Source organism: Lontra canadensis, unplaced genomic scaffold (genome assembly GCF_010015895.1).
Source record: "Lontra canadensis isolate GAN:19392208 unplaced genomic scaffold, GSC_riverotter_1.0 scaffold76, whole genome shotgun sequence".
Lineage (NCBI taxonomy): Eukaryota > Metazoa > Chordata > Mammalia > Carnivora > Mustelidae > Lontra > Lontra canadensis.
In genome coordinates this window covers 5,085,224-5,100,722 of record NW_022631070.1, presented here as the reverse complement: position 1 = coordinate 5,100,722, position 15,499 = coordinate 5,085,224, and the positions used below count along the sequence as shown (strand labels likewise).

Genomic DNA, 15,499 nt, shown 5'->3' with positions numbered 1-15,499 from the left:
TTTGCTTCTCCTCTCTTCTTGAACTGTTTTCTCCTCCCTAATTTTCTTTCAGAATCTTAAGTAAGCTGAAGGTAAGAAGAACAAAGCAGGAGCTGTCCTCTCGACCTTCGTGTGAAGAAAGTCAGCTCCTCAGAATAGTAAGAGCCTGCATGGGAGCACCAACGGCCTAACTGGAAATCTGGGGCCCATCATCCCAAATCTGGCAGAGCCATTAAAGACCGCTTGTTCTCTGAAATGCTGGTGGTCTTTGGGCATTTTTTGAACATACGGAGTGAGTTTAGGGGCTCCTGGTAACCGCTCTTAACTTTGTGAATTCTAAGGAATTCTCAATTTCCCACAGCTTAGCAGGTTTAATTAAAGGAGGCGCTGGTAGAATCATCGTATTAATCAGGTGATCTTAGTCTCTGAAACTCATTCTGTATGAGTCAAATGTTGGAACAGCTGCTAGATGACTTCTAGATGTGTCTTTAGGGGCCCCCTTCATGCTCCGAGTTTAGGATTCTTGGACAGGAGCTGAGCTAACGATTAAGAGCTCTCTGGAGAAACCTGCCTTGAGAACCCCCTTTCCTGGGTCACGTAGGTCTTCTGGATAAATCTATAATTCTGCACTGATCAGGAAAGTTTGCCAAGAACTATCCTCATCTACAAGAGTGTTTACCACGTGTGGACACTCTGAAGATTTCCTCAACATGAGTAAAGGTGAGTAATTAATTTGGATTTGAATCCGGAGGGATCAGAGACTCATGAAGCCCGAGTCACAACCACGGTGACCTTTAGTGACAGCTGTGTCACTCTGCTATTTCCAGGCTGGGTTCAGAATTAGCAGCAGGAGCAGCTCAACATGCACCTGGGAAAGTCTGTCTGGGGAGCAGAGCGAAACCTCTGGGGTGACCAGGGTTTCTGGTACAGTGTGAGAGTCGGAGAGGAAGCCTCTCTCCCCCAGCACGTCTTGATTAGACATTAGCTGACTTCCTATCCCTCTAGCAGTCCAGATTGGCTTCCCTAGCCCCTCACGGATAAGCATTCTGCCGGCTTACCCAATGCAAGCACCTGTTCAATAGCCAAGCCACTGCTTCTCTTTAAACAGGTCCAGTCACTGAGACGGTATCTGACATTTTGACATCTAGAAGACAGAATTGGCATCTGTGTGCTGAACCTAACACGTTGTTTGCTCAGGGGTGTGTTTTTAAGACAAAAGGAAGCATTTTACTACTGAGCTAGTCAGAACTTTTTCCCCTCCTGTAACAGCAACGTGATCATTATGAAAAATAAAGAAAATACACAAAATTGGTAAAAAGTCTCCTCATAGTTCCACCAGCAAATCACTATTATTATTTTGGATTTGTTCTACATGCTAAGCTCATACTGTGTTTATGGGATTATATCTGGCTTTTTATTTTTAATGTTTTACCATAAAAACTGTCCAAGTTGCTGTGTCATCTTTGTAAGCATCCTTTTAATTCTTGCATGGCATTCTAGTGAGGGGCAGCTCCATGATCTGGTTTACCAATGTCTTATAGTTACATATTTATATGGCTTCCAGATCTCCCATGATAGAAATAAAGCTGTGATAAGGACTTTTTTATAATAAAAAAAATTTAGGAATAATGCATCAGACTAGATCACTAGTCAATATTACCAGATCAAGTAGTAGTATTATTTGTAAGTCTTACACATGTAAAGAAAACAATAAAACCTAAAGGCAAAGACTTAGCAGGGAAAATATCTATGGTAAGTACAACGGACAGTAACTAAACATCATTCTGACATAATAAGTGTATGTAAGTCTGTAAAAGCAAACCAAACAAAAACGGCTTATGACCCAAGTAATTAAGTGGCAATGACACAAACTACATGAAATACTACAAACAAAACAAAGCAAACCCAACAAAACAAAACAAACCATAATTATAACTAGGTATATGGGAAAATGTTCGGCCTTGTGAGCAATTTAAGAAATCCAAAATAAAACAAGATATGGGACACCTGGGTGACTCAGTTGGTTAAACGCCTAACTCGTGCTTTTGGCTCAGATCGTGATCTCAGGGTCATGGGGCTGAGCACCATACCCGGCTCTGCACTCAGTGGAAACTCTGCTTGAGACTCTCTCCTGCTCCCTCTACCCATCCCCTTCCTGCACTCTCTTTCTCTCTCACAAATAAATAAATCTTTAAAAAAAACAAGATACTATATAATTGCATTTATATAACACTCTTGAAAAGACAAAGCTCCTTGGAGAAAACAATGGTTAGCAGTGGTTTGGACAGGGGAACAGGAGACAGGGCATTATAAAGATACAGCATGAACAAGCTTTGGAGAGAAGATGAAGCTGTACTATAGCCTGGTTATGGTAGTGATCACAGAAATCTAGATTTAAATTCACAGAGTTATACAGCAAGAACAACCATCAATTTTGCCATATGATCATTTAAAGACCAAAATTTTAAGATATGCTATTGGCATTTCAAGGCATGGACTATAAATTCAGTGGTTATATAGATAAAATGCACATTAGGTACAGATGAATGAATATACATTAGGAAACTAGAAATTCATATAATAAAATAGTAAAATCTAAAGTAATCAAGAGTAGCTTCAATTTACCAAAGGGAAAATGTCAGAGCCTTAAGAAAAACAAATAGCTTTTACTCTGCTATTTAAGCTGTCTGGAAAATTTTTGCATTTTGGAGCAAACAGCAGAGAAAAAATAATATTAGAATTTGATAATGCATTTTCTTTGGGGATCCATTAATACTCAACTCTTGATTTAAACTATAATAATAAAATAAGTTAAAATACTTATAAAATACAACACAATAATATTTTTTACTCATGAAATTAGCAAATATTTTTGAAATGCTCTTACCTACACTGGCAAGGACAACACGAATCATACACTTTGATATAATGCTGTTGTGAGCGGCAGTTTCCACAATCTTGTGGAACACACGCATACCTGCATGTACAGTATGTGTATGTGTATATATGTATGTAGAGAGAGCCTAGAAGATCTGTAATAAGCATATAAAGGTGAAATTAACACGGAAGATTTTTGTGGGCTGGTCTTTTGTGCTCAGAGCTTGAGGTTAAGGGAGAAGGGGGATTTCCCTGGGGGCTCAGATAGAAAGGGGAATTGCCTTGTATAATACTACATGTACTGGAATAACATCTGTCAGAGATGCCTTCCCTCGTCTCTCTGTGGAATGCAGATTTCATAAGCGTCCTCTCTGCTGGCCATTCATGGTGGTCTCCCCCTTTACAACAGACAGTGTGTGTACAGGACGGACTGGCCAGGCTGTTCTGGACAGTGCAGCAGTCAGGTCGCTCTACAGACCTCTCTTCTGAATGACACAATCACACATTCCATTCCCTCCTGGACGGCTCCTGAGGACCCTCAACCTGCCAGGTCCAGGCAGAACTCTGTCCAGCCTTTCAAATCTGCCCCTTCTATTTTACCAGCTCAGCGGCGGGTACCACGGCTCTCAGCTCAGCACGCAGAGGTCGCATCTCCCCTCCCGCTCCAGAGCCCATTTGTTTTGTTCCTTCCTACTCCCCTCCCCTTACCTGGATTCCACGTCTCGCAGCAGCTGACCTGTCCCTCTACCCAGTCTTGGCAAGTCTCACTCCCAGGCACGTCTCCATGCTGCAGCCCAAAGGATCCTACTTAGGACTGTGCAGAACTATTACAGTTTCTCCAATGTGTCAAGCTGTTTCACAGCTCTGGGCTTTTAGTAACGCTGTTCCCTCCCCCTGGAATGCCTTCCTATTTCACTCCATCCTCTCTCGCCCCCCCCACCCCCACTTCCTCACCTTTCAAATTCCTGCTCAGTCCCTACCTTCTCTTTGAAGCCTTTCTTCCCTCTACCTCCATCACACTCCCTCCAGCACACCCTGCTGGAACCCATTCAGCCCTCCAGGTCCCCCACAGCTTCCTGGGCATGGCTGAGACAGCACTTGCCATGTTCATTTGCCATGGCTTGCTCTTTCCCATTTCTGAGTGGGGCAGGTCCTATAACTCAAATTCTCTTTGTCTCCCTATTTCCAGCCTCCAAAACTGGGGGACATAGAAGAGCCCCACCAGGATTTCTCCTGCGTAATTCTTAAGGTATTACTGACACTCAGAAGAGGGATATCACTCAAACCATAGAAGTCGCACTGGTTTCATCTGCAAAGTATCTAGCAAAACCCCTCCAGAGTGAGTGCAAGTGGGTGCCTCACTTACGAGACCCAAACTGTGATAAACGGTTTTCTCTATTAACACGTTGCTTTGGACATTTAAGTCGGCTTCGTGGAACTGTGGAGGAGATCCAGAGCTGGTCCCACACAGCCAGATTTCCCTAAAATATTTTATTAGATCTATTGGTTCATATTTGTCTTCCCAAATAGGTCTGTGATCTCTGAGAGCAGGGATCAAGCCTCAATCATCCACACATCTCCAGGGCTGATCCCTCTGTCTGACATGTAATAGATGCTCAATGCAATTTTGCTAAGTAACTTAATTTTCAAAAGGAAGGCTTTTGAAATAATCTCTTAATCTTTATGCATTCCTTTTACCTGCAAGGGTATAGTCTGGTCCAACTAGGCAGCAGGCAGTAGTAGAGGAAGTCACTACAAGGGAAACGTCCCAGGCATTGTTACAAAGAACCAATGCCATTATGAGCTCAAATGCAGGAATTATTTAGCCTCCCTAAGCCTGTCCTTTCATTTGGAAAGTGGTAATAGTGCCATTACTTGTCTCAAAGGGCTATGCGGACAGAATGGGCAAATACAGGGAGGTGCTTAGAATGGGACTGGCACAGGGTAAACTCAAAAATGTTAGTTATTATTATTACTGCAACTCTGATATATTTTCCAATGGACTTTACTGACTTTATTAGTTTGTACCAAAAAAGGGCAGGAAGAGAGTACAAATAGTCTTTTAGGAGCCTATCTGGGCTGAATCATGTGGCCTCCCTCTGTGCTCTGCCACTGAGCTCCCATAAAACCCCACATGTATCTCTCCAAGAGCACTTACTACCGTCTGATAGAGTCATCTCGATGCCGGAACTTATCATAATGGACTGTGTGTCTGCCCATCCAATCTTCTGTGCTTTCGCGATCTCAGCTGCGAAATATCATCATAATACACACTTTAAATTTGCAGAGAATCTTTACTCTTATGACTCAATGTTTTCACCTTTAAGTGTGATCTCCTTTGTCTTTAGCAAGTGGCTATGACACAGGGAGATGGCCAAGTATAATGGCTCAGAAGCGTGCTTAAGGTCATACACTCTTAAGTGCTGAGCTGAGAATACTGGTCTTGACTCCCTGGGTGCTGACTCACCTACTTGCCCAGGGTGACTCACCTATCACCATTCAAATCTGCCAAATGCTTTCACAGCAATGTTAAGCATTGCCACCACATAACAAAACCTGAGGAAGAGAAGTTGCAAAGAAATAGAAAGCAACAGGAGATCTATATGCTCTCATCAGCTAAAAAAATACCAAGACTTCTCTTTCTCTGCAGCAAGTGAAGTAAGAATGAGCGTACTTCTTTATTTCAAAACAAAAGAGTGAACAGCATTCGTATTGCTATAATTTAGCAGGAGATGTCTCAGAGACAAAGGGGGAGTCTCAGAGAAATATCAAAGCCTCAGACTTAGAGAAGAGGGAACACCAATCAACAGTCAACCCAGGAATGAGAGACAAAAAGCATTCAATGGCGTCCAAGTGGGTCAGCTCAGCCGAAGTTTGGGAAATTAAACATCAGGCAAATGTGGGCAAATTAAGTAACATCTGTAGCTTTTACAGGTCTTTACAGATAGGTTTCTTGGGTAAAAGTGACTGTTAGAGAAAATAACCTATAAATTAAGAATAACTTGCCTTGCAATGGGCAGAGAAGAAAGATGGCAAATAGTGAATGATCAAACAAAAAGTGTTTTAGCCTGCTGCTAAGACTTCTACAAAGTAGTATAATAAAAGTAACCCGATTAAATATTAGCTTCTTGCCTGCAAATATGGGCTCAAAAGAGAATTAAAAAAGCATGGAAAATAGCATATTATAATATTTTAATATTATATATTTTTAATATTTTAAATTAAATTTATTTTTAATATTATGTATTATAATATTTTAATATTATATATTTAATATTTTAAAATAACCCCTACAGCATGTGTTGTAATGACCAAAGAATGTAAGCCCAACATTCAACCAATTGTTAGAAATAGTAATAAGGAAGGGGATTTGTTGACAGAACTCGTACTGCACTTCTACCTGAAAACACTAACAAGACATCCCCCACCAACTGTTAGAGACTGAGCTATGTCCCCCACAAATTCACACATTGAGACTCTGGGCCCCCATGTGACTGTATTTGGAGTTAGGGTGTTTAAGGAGGTAACTAGGGTTCAATGAGGTCGTAAGGGTGGGACCCTAATCCGATAGGGTCCTTATAAGAAGACCTTATAAGTCCTCGCAAGAAGAAGAGACAACAGAAGTCTTCTGGTGTCTTACTTCATTCTCTCTCTCCATGATGTGAGGACACGGTGGGAAGGTGCTGTCAACCTGTGGGAAGAGAACTGTCACCGAAACCAACTCTGAGGGTATCTTGACCTTAGACATCCAGCCTCCCGAACTATGAGAGCCTCTCAGTTTGCAGTATTCTGTAATGTCAGCCCCAGCAGAATATAACGACTATCACCAAAAATAACGTAGAAATAGAAAGAAATATTGAAACGTAGAAAACGAAACACCCAGTTAACATTGCTACTATTCTGACACTAATTTAAATGCGCGACATAAACAGATAGTCCAATGAAGCATAGCTCTGATCAAATTATACCAATACTCAAGAAAACTGTCCCGTCCTTGCTGAATTAAATCATGGCTTCTTAACCTGTTATCTCAGAGCCTCCACCCATTGGCTCCCACGGGCCCTCCCCACACAGCGCGCTTCTCAACACATCTCAGCTTCTCTGCTTGCTAACCATCGTCTCGGTGGCTATGTGCCTCAGTGCCTCTGTTTGGAGTGCTCTGTCCTCCCCACCCATGCACAACTGCCATCCCCCAATCCTTCTCATGTTGGGGGGACCTCACTCACAGACTGCCTCATTTAGAAATTTTTCCCTGTTCCCCACAGAAAGAGGAATGATTTATCTGATGGGTAAGTTTTAGAAGAACAAACCGCACCTGCCAAGCCCAGACCTTCCTTTCTTTTGGAGGGAATCTGCTGACTCCTAGCATGCTTCTCCACTCTTCTCTGCCGTAAGCAGGGTAGGGCCCACCCCCTCAGCCCTGGGAGGCCAGCCATCGTCCAGCAGTGCCTGTGACACATGGACAAAGACCAGCCCATTTGCCTGAACACTTTAGCCATATCCACCAAACCAGCCTCGAGTTGAATTTTTTTTCCATCTCTCTGACTTCTGATCTATCTCTCCATTTGTCCCAAACACCAACAAAACCACGAAGGGGTTACTTATGGACCCCCTACAATGCATGTGTAAATTCACATGTATGTAAAGAGCTCTACATAGTTTCCATCACTCAGTCTCCTCTGCAAGGAGGTGGGTAGAATTAGCTCCAGTCTATAGATAAGAAGCCTGAGGCTTGCTGGGGTAAGTAGCTTGGGGAGGGTCACAGAGTGAGTCAAGAGCAGAGCCTGGATTCCAGGCTTCATTGCTAAGCATCTCCACCCAAACTAGTTCATTATTCCGTGTTAGAAAATGCCTTTTAAGGTTAGCTCAGGAAGGAAGTGAAAGCATGGAGATTTCCCCACAGAGTGATCGACCAGCCCCTAATTAGAAAGGACTATCACAACAACCCACAAGGGCTTTTCCAGCAGCCTCCATGCTGCCTACCTGCTTAATTACTTCAGGTACTAATGTGACGTTTCTCTTTGTCGGTACCTGTGGTTTAATGATCTTTCTACCCCACAGCTGTGAAAAAGTGGGGGCTATAATGGGCATTGAGGTTTCCTGGAATAACATAAGCTGTCACCTGGAAGTGAGGTCAACACTGCTGAGCTGGGTGCCATCCCCGGGATGTCGCCAGTGTGTGCTCCCACACCTGCCTGCTCTGGCCATTCATGAGGTTGGAGGTGGAGGGTTGGGATGAGCGAGGATTTACATGGCCAGGATCTGGAACTAACACATAAAGTTGCGAGGCACTGGGTCTCCTTGGCACCATTTTCTGACCACGGTTAGAGTAATCACGTCCTGAGCCCAAAGACGCTGCCTCGTAAAGGAAGCAAATTTAATGTACACTCTGTCCCTGGGTCAATATTTACTCTTAAAAGATAATCTTTACCACACACACACATACACAGACACGCACAAAGTAACTACGAAGTGAATAGGTTCAATTAGCTTGACCGTACTGATATTTCCGCAATGTGTAGACACCTCCAGTCCCCGAGTTGTATACCTTAAGTGTATCCGCATTGAAATTGTCAGTTGTATCTCAATCACATTGGGGAGACAGACAATTTTCTCTTTTTGTCAACCCAGGAACTCTCAGGAGAGGGGGGATACCCTGTAATCTTCCTAATGCACAAGAGTCAAGAGTTTTCTGCTGGGAGTTAGGTCATCAGTGAGGAAAAGCACACAACCTCCTCCAGCGGTGTGAAATAAGAGCCAGGGCCCAGGGAACTCTGGTCAGTGAGCACCGTGACTGAGAAGGTGACGCTGAAGTCCCAGACACACAGTCCACTTTCCTCTGGCCTTCGCACGGCCGGAGACTGGGAGGATGGAGACACCCGGATGAGCTCACGGGTGTGTCAATGACACTGTTGTGGAAGAAAATGCAGCTTTTACAACTGCACAGTCTGAGACAAATGACCTCATTTCTCTGTGTCTACATTTCCCCATCTGTAACACAGGGAAAATAACAGCTCTACCTCGTAGGGTTGTCATGGGAATAAAATGAATTAACTTAAGGGAAATGCTTATAGTCGAGTTTGGTGAATTCCCTCAGGACTTTCCCAGCAGAGTATCCTTAGAAATTCTCCCTGATGAAAATTAGCTGCCAATGATGGTAACTTGCTCAATGGACTATATTATACTCCTAAACTACGGGCTGAGGAAAGAAGCAATGTGCACGTCCATTTTGGGTCATTAATAAGCATCTGCTGAACCTACTTGCTATATAAGCAGCACTGTGCCGGATACAAGAAGGGGGTTTTGAGAACCTGCACTCTACTTTCTTGTCCTTCTCTCCTGTCAGTAAAGTGATGTGGCCAGCTAATATGGACTTTGCGTTAGAGACTGAAAAGACAAGAAATGACAACTTAGGCTCTCACTTCTGGGTACACCGCTGTCAAAATACCCCGCCCTCCCAGTGCTGCTCTGATACCACACCCCACTTCCTCCTGGGTGATGCTTTTCAAAGAAAATACAGTATTTGGTAGTATCACCACAGCAAACGGAAATAGCGGTGTTCAGTCCACAAATGAACTCAGAGTTTTGTACAGAATAACACGCAGGGAATCCTCTGTGTGTGTGAGCCATGGCAGGCAATGCTGCTCTGGGTAACTGCCCATCTCACGAAGAGGGCTGCCGAGAAGGGGATGGGATGGACCAGGGATGGGGACCAGGAGTAGAAAAGAAAGAGGCAGAGCAAGGTCAGATGATCTTGGGTAGATCGGAGTGCGTGTGGAGTTACCCACATCTTGTCGCACAGAGAAATGTCCCCAAATTAGAAATGAGTGGGTTGTAAAAGCATGTTTGTAATTACAGCTGAGAATCCATGGAAACTGAAATTTAGGTTCCTACACTAGCCCATTGACTGACCTTAATTAATCTGTTCATTCAGAATGAAGTCAAAATTAACATAACATTGACCAGCATTTGTCACTGTTCTAGGTTATGACATCCTCTACTTGTTTTTCTTCCTGCGATATGTCAAATTTATTGTAGGCTTAGTGGCCCATTTGGGGTCCATTTTCTCATTTTAAAAACCACAGATCACTCTGACTCTCAGGGAACACGAGTTGTACCGCATGAGAAGAGAACGGACATATTGTCGGCCACAACTCCAGTGGTCACACACCTCAATGGCAGGATGGGAACCCACTAGCTCAGAGGTTCTCACTGAGCATCAACACGGATGGAGGAACTCTAGAAATGCAAATGCCCCAGCCCCACCCAGTCCCACTTGAATCAGAAACTCTGTGGGCAGGGCTCAGCAATCCGGAGGCTTCCACTTCCAAGGTGGGCACTGAGATTGGACAAAGAGCCCACTAGCAACAGCTCCACAAGGCCAGGCCCGTGTCCTCCTCATTTTGACTTGCTCAGTATCCAGCACAGTGCTGGGCACTTGGTTGGTTCTCCAAGCTGGTTCTCCACCAGGGTGATCTGCCTTCAGGGAATGCTTGGCAATGTCTAGAGACCTCTTTGGTTGTCACAAACACCTTGGAGGGATGCAACTCACATCAGGTGGGCTGGGGCCAGAGATGTAGCTGAACTAAACATCCTGTAATGCACCAGGCAGCCACCACACAAAAGCATTAACCGTGCTAAGTTTGAGCATTCCTGTTCTAACTATATGCATGAACTGTGGTGAAGTCTGAGGGTTTCCCTTACCCATCCATCACCGTCTCTCATCACTTCCCCACAGTTAATGAATTCTAGCCCCACAGAAAGAAGGGAGTGCACAGGCCTGGGGCAACGGGTCTCTCTTTTCCATACTGCCTTCCCATTTGGGGACCACAAGTAGCGCAGTAACTGACAAACAACACTCTCACAATTTATCTTTTGACAAATCAATTAGGAATGAATAAATCAGTGAACAAATTAGTTGATCTGTTTTTTTTGTTTTTTTTTTTTTTTTTCTTCTTGAAAGCTGAAAGGGCGCTTAGTCATCAAGAGGTCTGTCCTCTCTCATAACAGATGAGAGGATTAAGGCTCAGAGAAATTAAGGCAAGAGATCAAAGTGGCCAGTCTAATTAGGGAAAGAAGTGTTGCTACGGCTCAGGTCCCCTAGATTCTTCTGCATTTATCTCTCCGCTGTTCCTGTGTTCTACTGTTGTGGATGCCGTTCAATGAGGAGTATGATCTGGAAAAACGGTTGGGTCTATAGTCACATAGTCTATGCACAGAGTATTAGCACTGCTTGCACAGAAAGACTGTGTAACCCGCCTCATGCGAGACCCGTGGTCCATGCTGATTTTTCTGTGATGTGGACAGTTTCGTGGATTTCAGCAGCTGTAGATACAGTAAACCAGGCCCTCAGCCCATGACTGCTCACTGCGCACATCCCAAAGGGGGTTTTCTGTATTCATCATATACACACAAAATGTGAGAGATTAAAAACGTCGCTGCTTTGAAGGGGAAAAAAAAATGGTAAAAAGAAAAAGAAGCATTTGATTATGGGCTCTATCTCCTGCAAGTGCCAAGCTTGACTTTACCTCGTGAATTTTTCGTGCGCCCTTAAGACAATTTTGTGATCAGAGCCATTGTTTGAAATGTACTTCAGCCTGTTGTTGTAAAACAACAGTCTCCTAAAAGGACAGCACAGCACTTCATGACTGCAATTTCATTGTTCTCCAGAGTAGAAGGTAGGTGGAGTGAATGAATATCTTCATTTTAACAAGGAATCCATTACAGATGAGTGGCAAAGAACAAGTGATACGCATAGAGTACTTGACAGTTTACAAATAGCTCTTCAAAAATGAAGGTAATAAGGAGGTTGCTAGTGCTAATAGGTACTGGAAATTGCTCTTGTTTTTCAAAACTGGTTCTTCATCAGAGTTGAGAAGCATTTTTTTTTTTAAATTGTGTTATGATAGTCACCCTTTGTATCACAATACTTGCTAAATTGCAATCTACTTTAATTTTCTATTTATCTTTTTATATTCACCCACTACTTGAATATAAGCTCTTTGATTTCAGAAGTAATGCCTAGTTTTTCTTTCTTCTTCTTCTTCTTCTTTTTTTTTTTTTTAGATTTCATTTCTTACAACAGTTTTAGGGTGGTGGGGTTATGGACATTGGGGAGGATATGTGCTATGGTGAGTGCTGTGAAGTGTGTAAACCTGGCGATTCACAGACCTGTACCCCTGGGGCTAATACTACATTATATGTTTATAACAAAATAAAAAAAATTTAAAAAAAGAACAGTTTTAGATCTATAGCAAAATTCAGAAGGTACAGAGATTTCCCACACACGCCCTGGCTCCCCACAACCTTCCCCCACTATCATCATCCCCCAGCAGATGGTACAGTAGTGACAGGCTTTGAACCTGCACTGCACATACCACCATCGCCCCATGCCCATAGCTCACTTCAGGGCTCATTCTCAGTGTTACACATTCGTTGCCTTTGGACAAATGTGTCATGACAGGTATCCGTCACTATAGTATCGCACAGAAGAGTTTTACTGTCTCAAAAATCCTGTGATCAGTCTATATACATCCCCCCTTCCTCCCCAGCCCTAATTGATACTAAAATTTAAAAAATAAAGATATAATAATAGAAATTATGTGGTGCTGGTAGCATAAGAGTTGGGCAGATTGTCAGAATAAGACAGTCTGTCCTGAAACAGACCAAATATTTACAAAAGTTTCGTGTATAATGAAGATGGCATTTGAAGCCAGTGGGGAAAGGAAGGATTGCTTCATACATGGGGCTGTGGGCCATTTGCTAAAACCTATATTAAAGCTAACATCAAAATAAAATTGATAGGTTGATGATATCAATGTAGATAAAACTTCTCTACCACTAGAAGTACTAGATATGTAAATTAATAATTATATCCTTTGGAATTAGGGGAGACTTCTCAAATATACTACAGACTAGATCCAGAAAGGAATATATTCCTATACGATGTTACCTAAAAATGTATGTTACCTAAAACCTATATTAAAGTGAACATCAAACTAAAATTGATAGGTTGAGGGTATTAATGTAGAGATAAAATCTCTCCAACTACTAGAAGAACTAGATATGTAGATTAACAATTATATCCTTTGGAATTAGAGTATGATATATCCTAATTCTCAAACATGATACCACAGACCAGCTCCAGAAAGGAATAAATTTCTATACTATGTTACCTAAAAATGTATACTTTGTTATACTTAAAGTCTAAAACAACAAAGCAGGAGACACAATTGTAATGTATGCAGCAAAATATTTGACAAATATGTGAAAAGCTATTAAACATCAATGAAAAGAGGAAAGTCTAATAATGAAATACTATTTACCTACTTAAAAAAACTAACAAAGTTTGAGAGCAGACATCTCACAAAATAAATATTATGAAGGGTGAATAAAATATGAAAAAGGTCAACTTCACTAGAAATAGAAGAAATGTAAATTGGCCAGCTTCATGATCCCTTCTTTATAATTCCAAAATCTAAAATGCTGAGAAAATAGAAAAGAAATCATTCTGTAGTATGAAGTAATTTTGTAGCAAACCTGAGATGGGCTATTTATGATCGATTTTTTACACTAAATGTAACTGTTAATGTCCTTCCCCCAACATACAGGTTATTGGGAATATTTTGCAATATACATGTTTAAGTTTACTACCTTTATAAAGTATAAATTTGGAAACAGAGCTGGTCATAATGGTTTGGAGAAGGGACATGTCCAATCTTTATGGAAGAAAATATATATCAAATGACTTTAAGGCAAGTATATGAAGGTATACATACAAGAATGCCCACTGAGGCACTGCTTAATAATGACATACCCAGAACCATCCTTAATGTCCAAAAATATAATATTTTGGAATATATTATAGCAAATAACTACAATGGAATATTTTACAACCAGTAGATTGTTATTCACCATAATAAAGATATTTACAGGATAGAGTTAAGCTAAAAAAGGGATGTACTAAACATGTACCCCTGAAACAAATAATATATGTTAAGAAATGGTATGTACTAACCTCAGCATATAGATCACTATACATATGTTTAATAGGAACTCATTTCAAAAGATATAAATTTACATGCATAAATCTATTTTTTTAATTGTGTCACCATATCACCCATCATTAATTTTTGATGTAGGGTTCCATGATTCATTGTTAGTGTGTAACACCCAGTGCCCCATGTGATCTGTGCCCTCCTTAATACCCATCACCAGGCTCACCCATCACACGCCACCCCCTCCCTTCTAAAACCCTCAGTTTGTTTCCTGAAAATCTTAGTGGGAAAAAAATCTGAACCAAAATGTCATCACTGGGTGGACTGGATTTTAGGTGATTTTAAGTAGTTACTTTTGAGGAGCTGACAATTCTGATTTTGTAAAATGATCTTGTATAACCAAAAGGGAAAACTGCTTTTCACATATTGATTCCTCTTTCATTCCTAACAATTACATAAAGTAGGATGGATGGTTCCCATTGCAGAGAAGGGAGAAGCGGATGCCTGCGGAAGTAAGGACTTTCTTCAAGATTACAGAACTTGTATGATGGGGCCTGCCTGTGTCCTCTGATTCCATATCTTGTCCCTTTCCATGGCAAGGCCTCTGCTGACTTGGCCCCGGATATCACCTGGCATGCATTCAGATCCCCAGCCTTGGTAACATTTGGCAATTCAAGAAGTCATTCTTTTGTTTCATACCCACCTGATTAGGGGGCACCCTATGGATGATGTGTCATGGGGAAGCACTAAGACAACGAAGTCATAGCTCTTGATTTCAAGGCTATTCCAATTCTTATAATAGGGATTCCTAATTTAGGAAAGAGTAGTGGTCTCTAAGTCCATTAATAAGTAACTTGTTTAGGTCAGAGAATAGACTTTTTCCCCCATAGCAGTGTTACCCATGCTGAAGCCACATGTGCACATTTTCTATAGTACTAAATGATACCCTGAAACCACCTACAATGAATTTCCAATAGACTTACTAGGCAATGCATCCCAACCTCCCATTTAGAGTTTGAGAACACAATCTAAGACAGCTTGGGGAAGTCTGGTGAGAAGTTCTTTGTTTACTGAGCAGTGGGATCAGGTCCTTCCCTAGCTCCAGGACACCTGAGGGGTCCCATGGCCAAGGGCGGTGCGAGTTAAGGTATGGGGAAGGACTCTGGGGAGGTAGCAGAAGTTGGGAGATGAGCCGGGCAGGTGATGCTGAGCATGGATTAGAGAGGTACAGCAGGAAAAGAGGACAGGGGCTGGGAGTGGGAGTGGAGACAGGGCAGTGGAGAGTGATGCTGGGGAAGGTGAACTAAGAAAAAGGAGGATGAGGACAAGAAGAAGAACGTGTGCAAATGGTGGTCTCCAAAAAGGGGCATTTGAAGGTCAGGGCAGGCACAGAGATAGAGAGCTGTCCCCTGATTTATTCCCTTCAATTCCCTTGGATCTGGATGTGGCCAATGACGGGTAAGTCTTGCTGATGCTCATCCTCCAGGTTGGGCCCACCTGCCTCCTGCCACTGGCTAGAATATGGAGGTGGTGGCACTGAGTCACTTTGGCAATGTGTTTGGCCACCTGAGTCTGGATTCTCAGATGGGAGGGAAGTCAGCTATCAAGCTTACACCACTGTCATTTTGGAGTTCTGGAACATCAGC

The 15,499-nt window shown here is 42.3% G+C and overlaps 1 protein-coding gene across 3 annotated transcripts in view; it reads right to left on the bottom strand.

The window, feature by feature from the left end:
• The window catches only part of PRKCQ (protein kinase C theta), a 173,815-nt gene that overhangs the window by 123,740 nt on the left and 34,576 nt on the right, over nucleotides 1–15,499 (bottom strand). Inside the window, exon 1 of one of the 3 annotated variants that reach the window (XM_032881636.1) lies at nucleotides 3,565–3,719. The exons of the other annotated variants lie outside the window; for them this stretch is intronic. The gene's annotated coding sequence lies outside the window, so the exon portion shown is untranslated. Of the gene's footprint in view, nucleotides 1–3,564; nucleotides 3,720–15,499 lie in introns of those variants that run through there. 3 annotated transcript variants of the gene reach the window in all.